The 17,354-nt window shown below is 50.1% G+C and overlaps 1 protein-coding gene and 1 long non-coding RNA gene across 3 annotated transcripts in view; one reads left to right on the top strand and one right to left on the bottom strand.

Annotated features, from left to right (window-relative positions):
• Positions 1 to 17,354, top strand: part of LOC310769053 (snake venom vascular endothelial growth factor toxin HF-like) — a 57,501-nt gene that overhangs the window by 17,830 nt on the left and 22,317 nt on the right. The gene's annotated exons all lie outside the window — the stretch shown is intronic.
• Positions 10,101 to 17,354, bottom strand: part of LOC310769210 — a 34,138-nt gene continuing 26,884 nt past the window's right edge. The window contains exons 2-3 of the long non-coding RNA XR_014551528.1: positions 14,372 to 14,500; positions 10,101 to 12,376 (exon numbers count right to left, since the gene is read on the bottom strand). This is a non-coding gene — a long non-coding RNA (uncharacterized lncRNA). The remainder of the gene's footprint in view (positions 12,377 to 14,371; positions 14,501 to 17,354) is intronic.

The raw sequence follows: 17,354 nt of genomic DNA, 5'->3' as shown, positions 1-17,354 counted from the left end.
TGCCAAGCAGCTTAGCCAACGCGCGCTCTCCCGCTGCTCTTCGCGCGGCTCTCTGCTGCCCTTTGGTGGCCGCTCGCTGCAAGAGCAACGATTTGTGGCTCTCGAGTACTACAGTGGCACCTCGGGTTACAGACGCTTCAGGATACAGACTCGGCTAACCCAGAAATAGTACCTCGGGTTAAGAACTTTGCTTCAGGGTGAGAACAGAAATCGCACGGCGGCAGCGGGAGGCCCCATTAGCTAAAGTGGTGCTTCAGGTTAAGAACAGTTTCAGGTTAAGAACGGACCTCCAGGACGAATTAAATTCTTAACCCGAGGTACCACTGTACAGAGAACATTCTCGCCCCTGAGAAGAATTCAGATTTAATTCTAAGAAGTGCAAACTATTGGTGGGCGGGGGAGATCCAGAGCGGACCCCCTTGTGTACACGCACAGCATACACAGACCAGTGAGGAACGGTTGAGGGACCTGGGTAGGGTACCTGAAGTATCCAGTTTGGGGCACCAGTTAAAGAAGGATATTGACAAACTGGAACAAAGGAGGGCAATCCAGATGATTGAGGGTCTGGAAACCAAGCCTTATGAGGAGCGGTTGAAGGAGTTGGGTCTGTTTAGCCTGGAAAAGAGAAGACTGAGAGGAGATATAATAAAGATAAAGGGACCCCTGATCATTAGGTGCAGTCATGACCGACTCTGGGGTTGCGGCGTTCATCTTGCTTTATTGGCAGAGGGAGCCGGCGTACAGCTTCCGGGTCATGTGGCCAGCAGGACTAAGCCGCTTCTGGCGAACCAGAGCAGCGCACGGAAACGGCATTTACCTTCCCGCCGGAGTGGTACCTATTTATCTGCTTGCACTTTGTGCTTTTGAACTGCTAGGTTGGCAGGAGTAGGGACCGAGCAATGGGAGCTCACCCCGTCGCGGGGAATCGAACCGCTGACCTTCTGATCGGCAAGCCCTAGGCTCTGTGGTTTAGACCACAGCGCCACCCCGCCATCTTCAAATATCTAAAGGGCTGTCACATGGAAGAGGGAACAAGCTCAGGAACATGAAATCATAGAATTATAGAATTGTAGAGTTGGAAGGGAACCCAAGAGTCACCTAGGAATTGCTGCTGAAGAATCTCTGGCAGATGGCCCTCCAGCCTCTGCTTAAAAACCGCCGAAGATGGAGAGCCCCCCACTTTCTGAGGGAGTCCGTTCCACATTCTAATTACCGTCAGAAAGTTCTTCCAAATGTTTAGTCAGAATCTCCTTTCTTTTACTTGAATCCATGGGTTCGGGTCTTCCCCTCTGGAACAGGAGAAAGCAAGTCTGCTCCATCCACCATATAAGCCTTTAGAAATTTGAAGATGGCTATCGTATCTCCTCTCCGTCTCCGCTTCTCCAGGCTAAACATTCCCAGCTCCTTCAACTATTCCTCACAAGGCTTGGTTTCCAGACCCTTGGTTTGCCAGTGTGGTGTAGTGGTTAAGAGCGGTAGTCTTGTAATCTGGGGAACCGGGTTCGAGTCTCTGCTCCTCCACATGCAGCTGCTGGGTGACCTTGGGCCAGTCACACTTCTTTGAAGTCTCTCAGCCCCACTCACCTCACAGAGTGTTTGTTGTGGGGGAGGAAGGGAAAGGAGAATGTTAGCCGCTTTGAGACTCCTGAAGGGGAGTGAAAGGCGGGATATCAAATCCAAACTCTTCTTCTTCTTCTTCTTCATCTTGGTCACCTTCCTCTGCAACACCTTCCAGCTTGTCAGTATCCTTCTTAAATTGGTGTCCAAAACTTGACACAGGACTCCAGGTGTGCTCTGACCATGGCAGAGTAAAGCATTTCACTATGGGGATGTGGGTGGCGCTGTGGTCTAAACCACTAATAATAATAATAATAATAATAATAATAATAATAATAATAAATTTTATTTATATCCCGCCCTCCCCAGCCGAAGCCGGGCTCAGGGCGGCTAACAACATTCAAATAATCAAACAATCAAATACAACAACATTCTAAAAATATTTCACTATAAAAATTAATTAAAATCAAGTTGATGGCAACCAACTAAGCCTCTTGGGCTTGCTGGTCAGAAGGTCGCCGGTTCAAATCCCTGCGACGGGGTGAGCTCCCGTTGCTCGGTCCCTGCTCCTGCCAACCTAGCAGTTCAAAAGCACGTCAAGTGCAAGTAGATAAATAGGTACCGCTCCAGCAGGAAGGTAAACGCCGTTTCCGTGCACTGCTCTGGTTCGCCAGAAGCAGCTTAGTCATGCTGGCCACATGACCCAGAAGCTGTCTGTGGACAAACGCCGATCAGAAGGTCGGCAGTTCGAATCCCCGCGACGGGGTGAGCTCCCGTTGCTCGGTCCCTGCTCCTGCCAACCTAGCAGTTCGAAAGCACGTCAAACTGCAAGTAGATAAATAGGGACTGCTGTGGCGGGAAGGTAAACGGCATTTCTGTGCCTCTCTGGTTCACCAGAAGCGGCTTAGTCATGCTGGCCAAGCTCCCTCGGCCTATAGAGTGAGATGAGCATGCAACGTCTGCGACTGGACTTAACTGTCAGGGGTCCTTTACCTTTTTTTTATCTTTTCACTTGATCTGGACCTGAGACTTCTGTTTATGCAGCCTAGCACTGCATCAGTTCCCCTCCTCCTGCTGCATCAGACTCTTGGCTCATGGAAAGCTTGTGGTCTACCAAGACGCCTAGATCCCTTTTACACATGGACTGCTATCACATCTCAGTCTCCACCCCCACCCAGGCTAAACATACCTAGCTCCCTGAACCATTCCTCAAAAGGCTTTCTTTCCAGACCCTTGATCATCTCGCTCGCCTTCCTCTGCACACGCATTCCCCTCCTTTTGTCAAATCCCAATCTGTGATGATCAGGCTTTGCTGAAATCCCCCACAACTCCGCTCCGAGGCCTGAAAAGGAAATTTGTTCATTTATTTGGATGATTCAGATGCTGCCCTTGGCACAAGCTGCTGGCAGCTTACAATAAAAACAAGTAAATAAGAACGCACACACACAAAAATCAATTAAAACACACAACAGCAAATCACTGAATGGGCGGTTAGTATTATTCTTTTATTTAACCGTTCAGTAAATCTCTATCTTGCCCTTTCTTCCAAAACAGAAAGCATTGAAATGTTAAAACAGTGCAATTTAAAATAGATGAAAACCCATTTAATCCTGCTGTGCGCCAGAAGGCTTTGGTATCCCTGCTATTACGCATTGCAAGTATTTCAGGGTGTCAAAAGGGGCCCCTGGAGACCAGGGTTCAAAGCCCCACACATCTGTGAAGATCACTGGGGTGCATAATAGCACCCCACTAGAAATCTCAAGAGCCTATCCCAAAAGATATGGGGGTATAGTTCTCTTGGAACATCTAACTCACTGCCCACTAATCCAAGGGGAGACTGAAGGCAGTGTGGTGTAATGGTTAGTGCATTGGAGACAAGTGCCATTGGCATAACCGGAGGGGGCAGCTGCCCCCCATCAAGTAAAACAAACAGACAAACAACTAACTGAGGTTACTAAAGATGTCGTGGAGGGCGCAGGTTTACATCTTCACGGCAGAGCTATTTGAAAATATAGTCGATGTAGTTTCGACTTTTAGATGTATAACGGACTTAATAGGGCTTGCCGATCAGAAGGTCGGCAGTTCGAATCCCCGCAATGGGGTGAGCTCCTGTTGCTCGGTCCCTGCTCCTGCCAACCTAGCAGTTCGAAAACACGTCAAAGTGCAAGTAGATAAATAGGTACCGCTCCGGTGGGAAGGTAAACGGCGTTTCCATGCGCTGCTCTGGTTCGCCAGAAGCGGCTTAGTCATGCTGGCCACATGACGCCGGCTCCCTCGGCCAATAAAGCGAGATGAGCACCGCAACCCCAGTCATCCGCGACTGGACCTAATGGTCAGGGGTCCCTTTACCGTTACCATATCACAACCCAGTCTTCTCTTCTCCCCTGGGGCTTGTGCATTGCACTCCTTTGCACTCCTTTGGTTCGCCAGAAGCAGCTTAGTCATGCTGGCCACATGACCCGGAAGCTGTACGCCGGCTCCCTTGGCTAATAAAGCGAGATGAGCGCCGCAACCCCAGAGTTGGTCACGACTGGACCTAATGGTCAGGGGTCCCTTTAACTTGTACTAAAAAAGAATTACTGCTTAAAAACATTTAGAACATCCAAATTCATTTAAGAGCAGCAGCAATCGGACACCTGAACCCCCCCCCCACCTGACTCCCTATTTATTATTATTTCTTTATTTATTTGCATTTACACCCCACCTTTTTCTGGAAGGTGCTCAAGCTGGCATACATGGTCCTCCTCCTCCTCATTTAATCCCCACGACAACCCTGCGAGTAGGTTAGGCGGAGAGGCAGTGACGGTTCCAAAGTCACGCCCAGAGAGCTTCCTTCTGAATACCAGTTGCTGGAAACTAGAGGAGGGGAAGGTCTGTATAGTTCAAGCTCTGGTTTTCCCAGTAGTGATGTATGGAAGTGAGAGCTGGACCATAAAGAATGCTGATTGCCGAAGAATGGATGCTTTTGAATTCTGGTGCTGGAGGAGACTCTGGAGAGTCCCATGGACTGCAAGAAGATCCAACCTCTCCATTCTGAAGGAAATCAGCCCTGAGTGCTCACTGGAAGGACAGATCCTGAAGCTGAGGCTCCAAGACTTTGGCCACCTCAGGAGAAGAGAAGACTCCCTGGAAAAGACCCTGATGTTGGGAAAGATGGAGGGCACAAGGAGAAGGGGACGACAGAGGACGAGATGGTGGGACAGTGTTCTCAAAGCTACGAACATGAGTTTGACCAAACTGCGGGAGGCAGTAGAAGACAGGAGTGCCTGGCGTGCTCTGGTCCAGGGGGTCACGAAGAGTCGGACACGACTAAACAACAACAATGGAGGAGGGGAAAGTGTTGCTCTTGTGAGTACAGGATTCTGGACTTTTCTCAGGTTCTTATGGAACCTCCAGGTCCAGGGGCAGTCTATCTAGGTTCCTAGGTTCTCATGGGTATTCGGCCACTCTGAGAACAGCATGCTGAGCTATTTGGGCCTCATTTTGCTGTTCTGGTGTCCTTAACCTATCACAACTAACAGCAGAAAAATAATACAATTTGGGCTCTTCCCTAACCCAGATTTTATACACCTTCCAAGGACCCAGAGGCCTGAATGAAAATCCTGAGCAACCTTTGGGACTGAAGCCCCCAAGCCGGGACCTCCCTCCCTCGGGAGACAACCCAGTCCAAGGGGCACTTCTCCTGCGTAAGAGCCATCTAGGGGCTTGCGCAGGAGCATTTCCCGCGCGGCAGCGCCCCCTTGTGGCTCTGACCCGTTCGCTGCTGCTGCCCTTAATGGGTGCCTGCACTCCAGAACCCCACCTTGCCTGGGGTGAGTAAGAAACCAGGGTGCTGTCGTGGGATACGTTTTGCAAGGACCCGGGACATCTGGGTCCCCCGCCTACCCCCCCGCCTTTGCCACGAGGTTCACTGGGTGGAGCAGGGTCGGGTCTAAATAATGGGGGAGGGGTGTCGTAGCCCAGTCTCCAGTTCTCCCAGTAGCCCCCCCAGATGACCCACTGGGAAGAAGCCCAGAAACCAGCGGGACTGCGGCGCACATCCAGCCCACGCGCGCCGAGCTTGCCGGTGCGTAAAAGGAGCCATAGCCTCTCCATCAGGGACCCAGGAGTCCGGGCTCCCCCTGGACTCGGAGCACGGTTCCTGAGGGATTCTGGCGATGCTGGAGGAGGCTGTCTTCTAAGCCGTAACCCTTGCGCCCTACTGCCCCCGGCCGCGCGCGCCGCCTCTGAATCAGCCCCGGCCCGCGTCATCTCGGCCTGGCCTCTGGCTCCTGCGGCTATTTATAGCTCACCCGGCGCTAAAAATAGCGCGGGGGCCGGTGCGCAGGTGCCCCCTTGAGCGCCGCGCGTCAGCCGCGCTATTCTTAGCTGCCGCGCCTTGCGCGCTTGCCCGCCCGGGGACCCGCACGCAGGCAGGCTGGCTGGCTGGCCGGCCAGTCCGCTGGGTCTCCATCCTTCTCTCCCTTTCCAGGCTTTTCTCGGCGCGCTCCTGCTTGACATCATGCGCGTTCTTGCGGGCCAAGCCCTCCGCCTCCCCGAGGGCGGATTCACAAGTGACGCGCAGAACGCGCCTCCCGGGCTGGGACGGAGAGGATGAGTCACTGGGAAGGGAAAAGACAGGCAGGCTCTGCAGGTGGAGGAAAAGGAGGAGGAATTAGGCGTTTCAGGGAAGGGGAAGCGAATTAAATCATAGAATCGTAGACTTGGAAGGGGGACCCCTGAGGTCATCCAGTCCAACCCCCTGCAATGAAGGAATCTCAGCTAAAGCATCCCTGACAGATAGCCATCCAACCTCTGTTTAAATACCTCTAAGGAAGGGAGTCCACAACCTCCCAAGGGAAACCTTTTCACTGTCAAACAGCTCTTACCGTCAGAAAGTTCTTCCTGATGTTTAGTCGGAATCTCCTTTCTTGTAACTTGAAGCCATGGGTTCGAATCCTACCCTCCTGAACAGGAAATAATAATAATAATAATAATAATAATAATAATAATAATAATAATAATAATTTTATTTATACCCCACCCTCCCCAGCCAAGATCTGGCTCAGGGCGGCTAACGCCAGGTATAAAAACAATTGATTAAAATACAACTTTAAAACAAGATTAAAATAGGACATTAAAATGCAGCCTCCTTTCAGTAGAAACTCAAATCAAAAACTTTTAGGGGATGAAAACGTCGTCTTCACCAAGGCCAAATATCCAGACTGGTCCTACGTGGGCCAGAAAAAAACCAGGGAAGTCCCCAAATAGGAGTTCCATCACAAAAGGTGAAAGGAAAAAGGAAAGAGGGGGAGGGGATCAAGTTGATTCCAAGCCAAAGGCCAGGCGGAACAACTCTGTCTTGCAGGCCCTGCGGAAAGAAATCAGATCCTGCAGGGCCCTGGTCTCATGAGACAGAGCATTCCACCAGGCCGGAGCCATCACTGAAAAGGCCCTGGCTCTGGTTGAGGCTAATCTGACTTCCTTAGGGCCCGGGACCTCTAGGGTGTTGCTATTTATGGACCTTAAGGTCCTCCGCGGGGCATATCGGGAGAGGTGGTCCCGTAGGTACGAGGGTCCAAGGCCGTGTTTCCTCTTCCGTATGACAGATGACGATCACATCACCAGTGTGGTGTAGTGGTTAAGAGCGGTGGACTCGTAATCTGGGGAACCGGGTTCGCGTCTCCGCTCCTCCACATGCAGCTGCTGGGTGACCTTGGGCCAGTCACACTTCTCTGAAGTCTCTCAGCCCCACTCACCTCACAGAGTGTTTGTTGTGGGGGAGGAAGGGAAAGGAGAATGTTAGCCGCTTTGAGACTCCTTAAAGGGAGTGAAAGGCGGGATATCAAATCCAAACTCTTCTCTTCTTCTTCTCTCAGTCTCCTCTTTCCCAGGCTAAACAGGCCCAGCTCCTTCAACCGTTCCTCATCGGGTTTCGTCTCCAGTTCCGTGATTGTCTCGGTCACCCTCCTCTGCACACCTTCCAGCTTCTCAACACCCTTTTTAAATTGTGGTGCCCAGAACTGGACACAGAAGGCTCAAGACACCAAACTGGGAGGGGTGGCTAACACCCCAGAGGACAGGATCACACTTCAAAATGACCTTGACAGATTAGAGAACTGGGCCAAAACAAACAAGATGAATTTTAACAGGGAGAAATGTAAAGTATTGCACCTGGGCAAAAAAAATGAGAGGCACAAATGCAAGATGGGTGACACCTGGCTTGAGAGCAGTACATGTGAAAAGGATCTAGGAGTCTTGGTTGACCACAAACTTGACATGAGCCAACAGTGTGACGCGGCAGCTAAAAAAGCCAATGCAATTCTGGGCTGCATCAATAGGAGTATAGCATCTGGATCAAGGGAAGTAATAGTGCCACTGTATTCTGCTCTGGTCAGACCTCACCTGGAGTACTGTGTCCAGTTCTGGGCACCACAGTTCAAGAAGGACACTGACAAACTGGAACGTGTCCAGAGGAGGGCAACCAAAATGGTCAAAGGCCTGGAAACGATGCCTTATGAGGAACGGCTAAGGGAGCTGGGCATGTTTAGCCTGGAGAAGAGGAGGTTAAGGGGTGATATGATAGCCATGTTCAAATATATAAAAGGATGTCACATAGAGGAGGGAGAAAGGTTGTTCTCTGCTGCTCCAGAGAAGCGGACACAGAGCAATGGATCCAAACTACAAGAAAGAAGATTCCACCTAAACATTAGGAAGAATGTTGGCCCTTGTGGTCTCTTCCAACTCTATGATTCTATTCTATTCTATTCTATTCTATTCTATTCTAAGACATTTTGGTGCCTGATCCCACTCTGTGGGAAGGCTTTTGCCCCCAGAAAATAAGGTAAACTGCCTCTGCTTTTGGAGGCTCCATTTGCACAGCCCTTTCAGTTCTGCCCTCCAAAATCTGGTCACTCTCCCTTGTCCCTCCCAGAATCTGCCACCTGAGTCAGCTGCATCATCCAGCCTCATGACAGGGCCGGCACCATCCTTCCAGATATACAGACACCCCCCCCCCAGAGCTCTTCTTACTTTGGCCTTAATTTGCCCCCTCCCACAACTCTTCTCTCTACCCCAAAATTTGTCCAGAGACCTCTCCAACCTAGCAAAGAGCCCCGTAGTGCTGGCTCGGAGATGATTTCCTGAGATGCCCTGCCATCAAAAGCTTACTGTCAGAGCTGGGGAGGTGTAGACGCGGCAAGTGTATAATAATAATAATAATAATAATAATAATAATAAATTTTATTTATACCCCGCCCTCCCCAGCCAGCTCAGGGCAGCTAACAACAGTAAAATTACAGTAAAAACATAGTGAGGGACATGCAATTTAAAATACAGCTTCATCAAAACCATAAGGGGAGGGAAACATAAGGGTCAGACTGAGTCCAAACCAAAGGCCAGGCCGAACAGCTCTGTCTTGCAGGCCCTGCGGAAAGATGTCAAGTCCTGCAGGGCCCTAGTCTCTTGTGACAGAGTGTTCCACCAGGTCGGGGCCAGTAGTGAAAAGGCCCTGGCCCTAGTTGAGGCCAGCCTAACCACCTTGCGACCTGGGACCTCCAAAATGTTGTCATTTGAGGACCTTAAGGTCCTCCGCGGGGCATACCAGGAGAGGCGGCCCCGTAGGTACGAGGGTCCTAGGCCGCCTAGGGCTTTAAAGGTCAAAACCAGCACCTTAAACCTGACTCTGTACTCCACCGGGAGCCAGTGCAGTCGGTAAAGCACTGGGTGAATATGCTCCCATGGCAGAGACCCCGTAAGGAGTCTCGCTGCGGCATTCTGCACCCACTGGAGTTTCTGGGTCAGCTTCAAGGGCAGCCCCGCATAGAGCGAGTTACAATAATCAAGCCTGGAGGTGACCGTCGCATGGATCACTGTGGCCACTGTGGTATACTCCATTCCAGCAAAGCAGAACCTCCATGGACGGGTGTAGTCTACCTCTGCGTGCACAAGGTTCCTGGGGGGGGGGCACAAATAAGAGGGGCAGGCCATGCCTTCGGAGTTTCCAGAGGCATTTGCTTGGCTCCATTTGGTACAGAGTGTTTTCCTCGCCCTGACCCAGCACACGGCAGCTCTTAGGTTCCTGTGAAATTTAAGCTACCCAGTGGCGTAATTAGGTAACTTTAGACTCTGGAAATAATACTCTTAACCCCTCCAAGTATTGCTTCATTTATTTATTATTATTTATTTAGAGCATTTGTACCCTTCACTCTTCAACCAAGCAGCTTGGCTTATAGGTGGCTTATGAAAACAAGGCAGTCCCTATTAGTAACTTTGCATTAATATAACGTTTTTGTATGTAACCGTGTCTTTGCAACGTTTTGTTGAAGTTCTCTCTGTTGCTGCTTCCGTTTTCCGTACAACCGCTTAGATGTAATAAATATTAATACATCTTTATTTATATCCTGCCCTCCCTAGCCGAAGCCGGGCTCAGGGTGGCTAGCAACAATAAAATAATACAACATGTAGCTTAAATATATCAAGCGGTATAGAAATTAAATAACTGAAACATCAAAAAAATCAAGAAACTCTCTTTTATCTGTCCTGAATTTTCCAACATTCATCTGCTTTAAAAAGGTAAAGGGACCCCTGACCGTTAGGTCCAGTCATGGCCGACTCTGGGGTTGCGGCGCTCATCTCGCTTTCTTGGCCGAGGGAGCCGGCGTACAGCTTCCGGGTCATGTGGCCAGCATGACTAAGCCACTTCTGGCGAACCAGAGCAGCACACGGAAACGCCGTTTACCTTCCTGCCAGAGTGGTACCTATTTATCTACTTGCACTTTGACGTGCTTTCGAACTGCTAGGTTGGCAGGAGCAGGGACCGAGCAACAGGAGCTCACCCCGTCGCGGGGATTCGAACTGCCGACCTTCTGATCGGCATGTCCTAGGCTCTGTGGCTTAACCCACAGCTTCGCATGCCCACAAATTCTCGTGTCGTGAGTGTTCGTTTCAAAATGTGGTTTCCCAGCCCAGCTGCCCCCACCTCATCCTCTTGAGGGAGAGCCCTGGACATTTGCCCTAAAGTCATGGGCTGCCTCATTTTGCAGTATCTGTGTGACTGATTTCTTTTTTAAAAATAAAATAAAAACCAGAGTTGAGTTTAGCATGCGGCTTGCAGAGAGGACCGTGGCCACTAGATGGCGGAATTAACTTTATAAAATAGCAGGAGGGTTTCCTGATTCCAGCGACAAATAATCCAGAATATTTTGCCATGGAACCAAACACCAGGGAAGGAAAATCCCAGGACCTCCTTCTAGTGTTGCAAAACATGCTGGCGAGTTGTTTGGGTGGGGAAGGGACTTGTACATGGTCCAAGAGTTGTGCCCCATTTGCAAACACCCCTGTGCGACCTTCCAAAGGATCGGGGCCTTGAACCCTCAGACCCCAATATACTGGTCTTTCTGGCTTAAGTGCCTTCTGCAACCAGACAGGCACCATCTGGCCTACACAGGAAGGGTGCTGGATAGCAGCAGAGAGCTGAGTGGAGCAATTTCTGGGCTGGCCTGACGGTGTTGTTGTTATTGGAGATTTTTGCTGAGAGGCAAATGCCAGCTTCTCCAGCTGTTGCTTTGGTTTCTGTAGCCTGCAACTGTCTGCAATGCATGGAAGCCCACAGAATAGATTCTTGCAGTGAACAGTGTGAATTACCTTGTTATGGAAATTACGGGGAGTTGCACATCTTTAAAACTGTTAAATGTTACAGATTGTTGTTGTTGTTGTTTAGTCATGTCTGCCTCTTCGTGACCCCCTGGACCAGAGCACGCCAGGCCCTCCTGTCTTCCACTGCCTCCCGCAGTTTGCTCAAACTCATGCTGGTAGCTTCCAGAACACTGTCCCACCATCTCGTCCTCTGTCGTCCCCTTCTCCTTGTGCCCTCCATCTTTCCCAACATCAGGGTCTTTTCCAGGGAGTCTTCTCTTCTCCTGAGGTGGCCAAAGTCTTGGAGCCTCAGCTTCAGGATCTGTCCTTCCAGGGAGCACTCAGGGCTGATTTCCTTCAGAATGGAGAGGTTGGATCTTCTTGCAGTCCATGGGACTCTCAAGAGTCTCCTCCAGCACCAGAATTCAAAAGCATCACAACACAAAACACTGTTGCTGTATGTAGGTTTTATTTTATTTGTTTTTTATCTTATATTTTGGAAATGTGCATCCAGTTTTTCCCCCCTTTAATTTTTTTGGGGGCCCCAAGAGAGTGGGGCCCTAAGCTATAGCTTATTTAGCTTATACAGTAGTACCTCAGGTTAAGTACTTAATTCGTTCCGAAGGTCCGTTCTTAACTTGAAACTGTTCTTAACCTGAAGCACCACTTTAGCTAATGGGGCCTCCTGCTGCCGCCGCACTGCTGGAGCACGATTTCTGTTCTCATCCTGAAGCAAAGTTATTAACCCAAGGTAATATTTCTGGGTTAGCAGAGTCTGTAACCTGAAGCGTATGTAACCTGAAACATATGTAACCCGAGGTACCACTGTACGTAAATCCGGCACTGGCTAGAAGCCAACCAATAGCCCTCTCCTCTATTTATGGCTGTTCTAATGATGGCTGTCAGCTCCCTCCAGGAATATCTCCTCTGAATCCTCCTTGCTTGGAGCTCCAGGTGGGGGGATGCGATGACTGAGCCCATTGTGTCCTGCTTCCCAGAGGCATCTGGTCGCCCTACTGTGGGAAACAGGATGCTTTGCTGAGAAGGCCTTTGGTCTGATCCATCTGCAAAGCTTTTCTGTTAGCCTCACCCTTTTCCCACCGCGATTCCTCAGTTTTCTGTTGGGATAATGCACCTTTCATAGACCACACTCCTTGCAAAGCTCAGCTTCTGGGCTTCGGATGGAGAGGTACACTGCTTCTAACTGAAATAAAAAAATTAAGGTCTCGTATATATAATAAAGGTAAGGTAAAGGTACCCCTGCCCGTACGGGCCAGTCGTGACCGACTCTAGGGTTGCGTGCTCATCTCTCTTAAGAGGCCGGGAGCCAGCGCTGTCCGAAGACACTTCCGGGTCACGTGGCCAGCGTGACGAAGCTGCTCTGGCGAGCCAGCACCAGCGCAGCACACGGAAACGCCGTTTACCTTCCCGCTATAAAGCGGTACCTATTTATCTACTTGCACTTAGGGGTGCTTTCGAACTGCTAGGTGGGCAGGAGCTGGGACCGAAGACGGGAGCTCATCCCGCCGCGGGGATTCGAACTGCCGACCATACGATCGGCAAGTCCTAGGCACTGAGGTTTTACCCACAGCACCACCCGCGCTCCTCATATATATAATAGGTAAAGGTAAAGGGACCCCTGACCATTAGGTCCAGTTGTGGCCGACTCTGGGGTTGCGGCGCTCATCTCGCTTTATTGGCCTAGAGAGCTGGTGTACAGCTTCCGGGTCATGTGGCCACCATGACTAAGCCACTTCTGGTGAACCAGAGCAGCGCACGGAAACGCCGTTTCCCTTCCCGCCGGAGAAGTACCTATTTATCTACTTGCACTTTGACGTGCTTTCGAACTGCTAGGTGGGCAGGAGCAGGGACCAAGCAACGGGAGCTCACCCCGTTGCAGGGATTCGAACCGCCAACCTTCTGATCGGCAAGCCCTAGGCTCTGTGGTTTAACCCACAGTGCCACCCACGTCCTATATATATAATAAATGTTCATAATTGTACCAAGCAAACATGTACATAAATATATATAAACCACATGTCTGAAGCAGCACAGGAAAACAGCCAGGAAGCCATTTTGGCTCCCAAACTGACCAAATGTTTTCTTGCAAGTTCAAAGGAAAATGGAAAAGCCTCCCCATTGTCTTTTGCTTCACAAATCCTGTCTTAAGGGTATGTCTGTGTATGAATAGGGTGAGCCTGTGACCTGGCTCAGGAACTAAGTATTTATCATTACAAAAGACTGGCCAGACTCCCCAGGACATCCAATCAAGTGAGCATTAACAGGTAACCTGCCAGACAGGAGAAGAACAACGCATTCAGATTTCTGTTGTAGACCGCCTTTTCTGTGATCTAGGTATGATGTTTCTGGGGATGGTCTTGGACTCCAATGTGGGCAATTTAAAATGTCTATATAAGGGCGGACACACCTAGGTTCTGGGTCCCCCTCCTCCTGTGTGTGAAGGGGGCACCCTGTTGCAACAGTTCAATAAAGATCAGGCTTACGAGCTGCTTTGCTTCTCAATATTCTCTGGTTTGCCTCTGTTCTTTTCTCCGACCGATGGAGAACCTACAAAGGACTCTGTAAGGGCTCTTGTATTCCCCATAAGGGAATAAGGGCAGATAACTGTTGAGGGGTTCCATTTGTTATCAAGGCTAATGTGTGCTGACAAGCCCGTCTCCCTATGAAATCCACAGAGGGGCATCCCAATTACCAGACAGAAGAGAGAGAGTCACAATTTGTGGACGGACGGAGCGGGATGCTCTGTGGGGAGGACGATGGGGCCTGGCCTGATGCAGCTGTGTTGCTAAATACCCTTCATCGTTGCAGGTGGAGGGACAGAATCATGGCGCTGGGCTGACAGGCTGTGTCTCTCACCAGACGGGATGATGGACAGGGCTGGTGGCCTTGCTCATTGCTGGCAGAGTTTGCTCCATCCATCCCATAATGAGCTGGCCGCTCAGCTTTTCACCCTTGCCCCTCTATCTGTTATTTCCTCTATCCGACTCTCTCACGGCATTCTTCAGTTTCCCATCGCCCCGTCTGTCTATTATTGTCTTCTGCATCCATCCATCTATCTCCGCCCCGCCCCCGCCCGCCTCCAGTGACCTAGTGGATCGCGTCCACCGTGTGGAAAACTCGCCTCCTCCATTCAAGACCTCCCCCTCCATTGCTCTCACAGACACACTCGGTCACACACCTTCGCTGTGGTCCATTGCGATGGGATGAATTTCCTTGTCCATAAAACACCCTTCTTGAAAACAGAGCCAGCTCTGCGTTCCCTGGGGGCTGTCAGGTCCTGCTTCCCATACGGGCGTCTGGTTGGCCACTGTGAGAACAGAATATATCTTTCAGGATGTATACCTTTATTTACACATATGTAGACTCCGAGCCTGGGACATGGGTGGCGCTGTGGGTTAAACCACAGAGCCTAGGACTTGCCGATCAGAAGGTCGGCGGTTCGAATCCCCGCGACGGGGTGAGCTCCCGTTGCTCGGTCCCAGCTCCTGCCAACCTAGCAGTTCAAAAGCATACCAGTGCAAATAGATAAATAGGTACCACTCCGGCGGGAAGGTAAACGGCGTTTCCATGCACTGCTCCGGTTCGCCAGAAGCGGCTTAGTCCTGCTGGCCACATGACCCGGAAGCTGTATGCCAGCTCCCTCGGCCAGTAAAACGAGATGAGCGCTGCAACCCCAGAGTTGTCTGCAACTGGACCTAATGGTCAGGGGTCCCTTTACTTTTACCTTTACAGTGGTACCTCTGGTTAAGTACTTAATTCGTTCTGGAGGTCCGTTCTTAACCTGAAACTGTTCTTAACCTGAAGCACCACTTTAGCTAATGGGGCCTCCTGCTGCTGCCGCGCCGCTGGAGCCCGATTTCTGTTCTCATCCTGAAGCAAAGTTCTTAACCTGAAGCAGTATTTCTGGGTTAGCGGAGTTTGTAACCTGAAGCATATGTAACCCGAAGCGTATGTAACCTGAGGTACCACTGTACAGTGAAGGCACCTGCACGATTTCAATAGGCAGGGAGTTCCACAGGGTCAGTGCTGCCTCACTGAAATATCGATTTCTTCCAAAGGTTGAAGGGCTGTTATCGAAGGTGTCGGCTGGTTGTTTATGGGGCAAGGCGCTCTCGCAGGTCAACTGATCCCAAGTCGTTAAGGGTGTCACACACGAATAGTAACGCCTCAAACTTGGCCTGGTAGCAAATTGGCAGCCAGGGCAGATCTGTGAGCACAGATGCTATATGTGGACAAGGCCTCCCTCCCGTCAGCAATCATGCTGCAGCATTCTGCGCTAGCTGCAGTTTCCGGCTCGGGCGCAAGGAAAGCTCCACAAAGAGCACATTGCAGGAATCCAGCAATGTGGGAAAGAGAAGGGGTGCCTTGGGGGGGCCCCAATCAAACTCCTTTAGCTGCCTTACGCATAGAATTGTAGAGTTGCAAGGGGTCACAATGGTTTGGTTTTCCCAGTAGTGATGTATGGAAGTGAGAGCTGGACCATAAAGAAGGCTGATCGCTGAAGAATGGATGCTTTTGAATTATGGTGCTGGAGGAGACTCTTGAGAGTCCCATGGACTGCAAGAAGATCCAACCTCTCCATTCTGAAGGAAATCAGCCCTGAGTGCTCACTGGAAGGACAGATCGTGAAGCTGAGGCTCCAAGACTTTGGCCACCTCAGGAGAAGAGAAGACTCCCTGGAAAAGACCCTGATGTTGGGAAAGATGGAGGGCACAAGGAGAAGGAGATGACAGAGGACGAGATGGTGGGACAGTGTTCTTGAAGCTACCAGCATGAGTTTGACCAAACTGCGGGAGGCAGTGGAAGACAGGAGTGCCTGGCGTGCTCTGGTCCAGGGGGTCACGAAGAGTCGGACACGACTAAACGACTAAACAACAACAAGGGGTCACAAGGGGTCATCTAGTCGAACCCTGCTGCAATGCAGGAATCTTTTGCCCAATCTGGGTTTCGAACCCACAACCCTGAGATTACTGATAGCCAGAAGTTGGAAAAGTGAGACAACACCTACAAGAATAGATTGGCAATCACTCATGCTAGAGTACTTTCAATTAGTAAAGCTGACCGGAAAAATCAGAGGAGCCCCAAATCAAAAATTATTTAGAGAATGGAGACTATTCAAAGAATATATTGTAAAAATGACGTTACCCTAGCAGAACTGAATGATACTTGTATATAATAAACAAATGGAATACATATACTAGAAAAATATACAGGAAAAGTTATAAAACAAACTGTGCAATAAAATTAAGACAATGGAAAAAGTACAAGAATGTTTGGAAGTTTCTTTCAGAAGACTTCATTAGAAAAGACAGGATGTTCATCTCTTATTGTTAACTCTTCTTTGCTTTTTTATTTTTATTTTCCTTATCTTTGTTCTTTTATAGTTTTGTGTTTAATTTTGCTGTAACTATTTGTAATGTATATGCAAGATGATATTTTAAATCAATAAAGACGAAACACTTACTGTATTTTTTGCTCTATAAGACTCACTTTTTCCCTCCTAAAAAGTAAGGGGAAATGTGTGTGTCTTACGGAGCGAATGCAGGCTGCGCAGCTATCCCAGAAGCCAGAACAGCAAGAGGGATTGCTGCTTTCACTGCGCAGCGATCCTTCTTGCTCTTCTGGCTTCTGAGATTCAGAATATTTTTTTTCTTGTTTTCCTCCTCCAAAAACTAGGTGTGTCTTGTGGTCTGGTGTGTCTTCTAGAGCGAAAAATACGGTATTTTTTTTTTAAAAAAAGAGAGAGATTAAGAGTCTTGCGCTCTGCCAACCGAGCTACCCGCTGGGGTGCCACCTGGAATCCTATTTGGGGTGACTAGGCCTCGGAGCATCCCTTGCTCTGGGCATTTGGGTCCGGAGGGAGGAGAGGCGGGAGGCCTTAGGGATACGAAGGGCTGGCTGCCAGCCAGCAGCTGGACTCCCAGACACACGCCAAGCCCGGGAGTAACCTTGCTCCTTGTTTATACAGAGAGCTGACCCGACCCTTCGCCATTCACGTCAGATCAGTCGCTGCCGGAGGCATTTCTCAGAGCCGCAGAGCCTTCCCTAGGGAGCCAGGGGTCCATTCCCACACTGGTCGCCCCCCCAGTTCCCAGCCCGGCCTGCCATGGGACAGGAGACAGCGCTCTCCGCCAAAGAACAGCCGCCTTTGCCAGCCTGCC

The sequence above is a fragment of the Podarcis filfolensis genome, assembly GCF_964270895.1.
Source record: "Podarcis filfolensis genome assembly, chromosome: 8".
Classification (NCBI taxonomy): domain Eukaryota; kingdom Metazoa; phylum Chordata; class Lepidosauria; order Squamata; family Lacertidae; genus Podarcis; species Podarcis filfolensis.
Note: the sequence above shows the minus strand (reverse complement) of the source record. Positions and strands in the feature narration are given on the sequence as shown.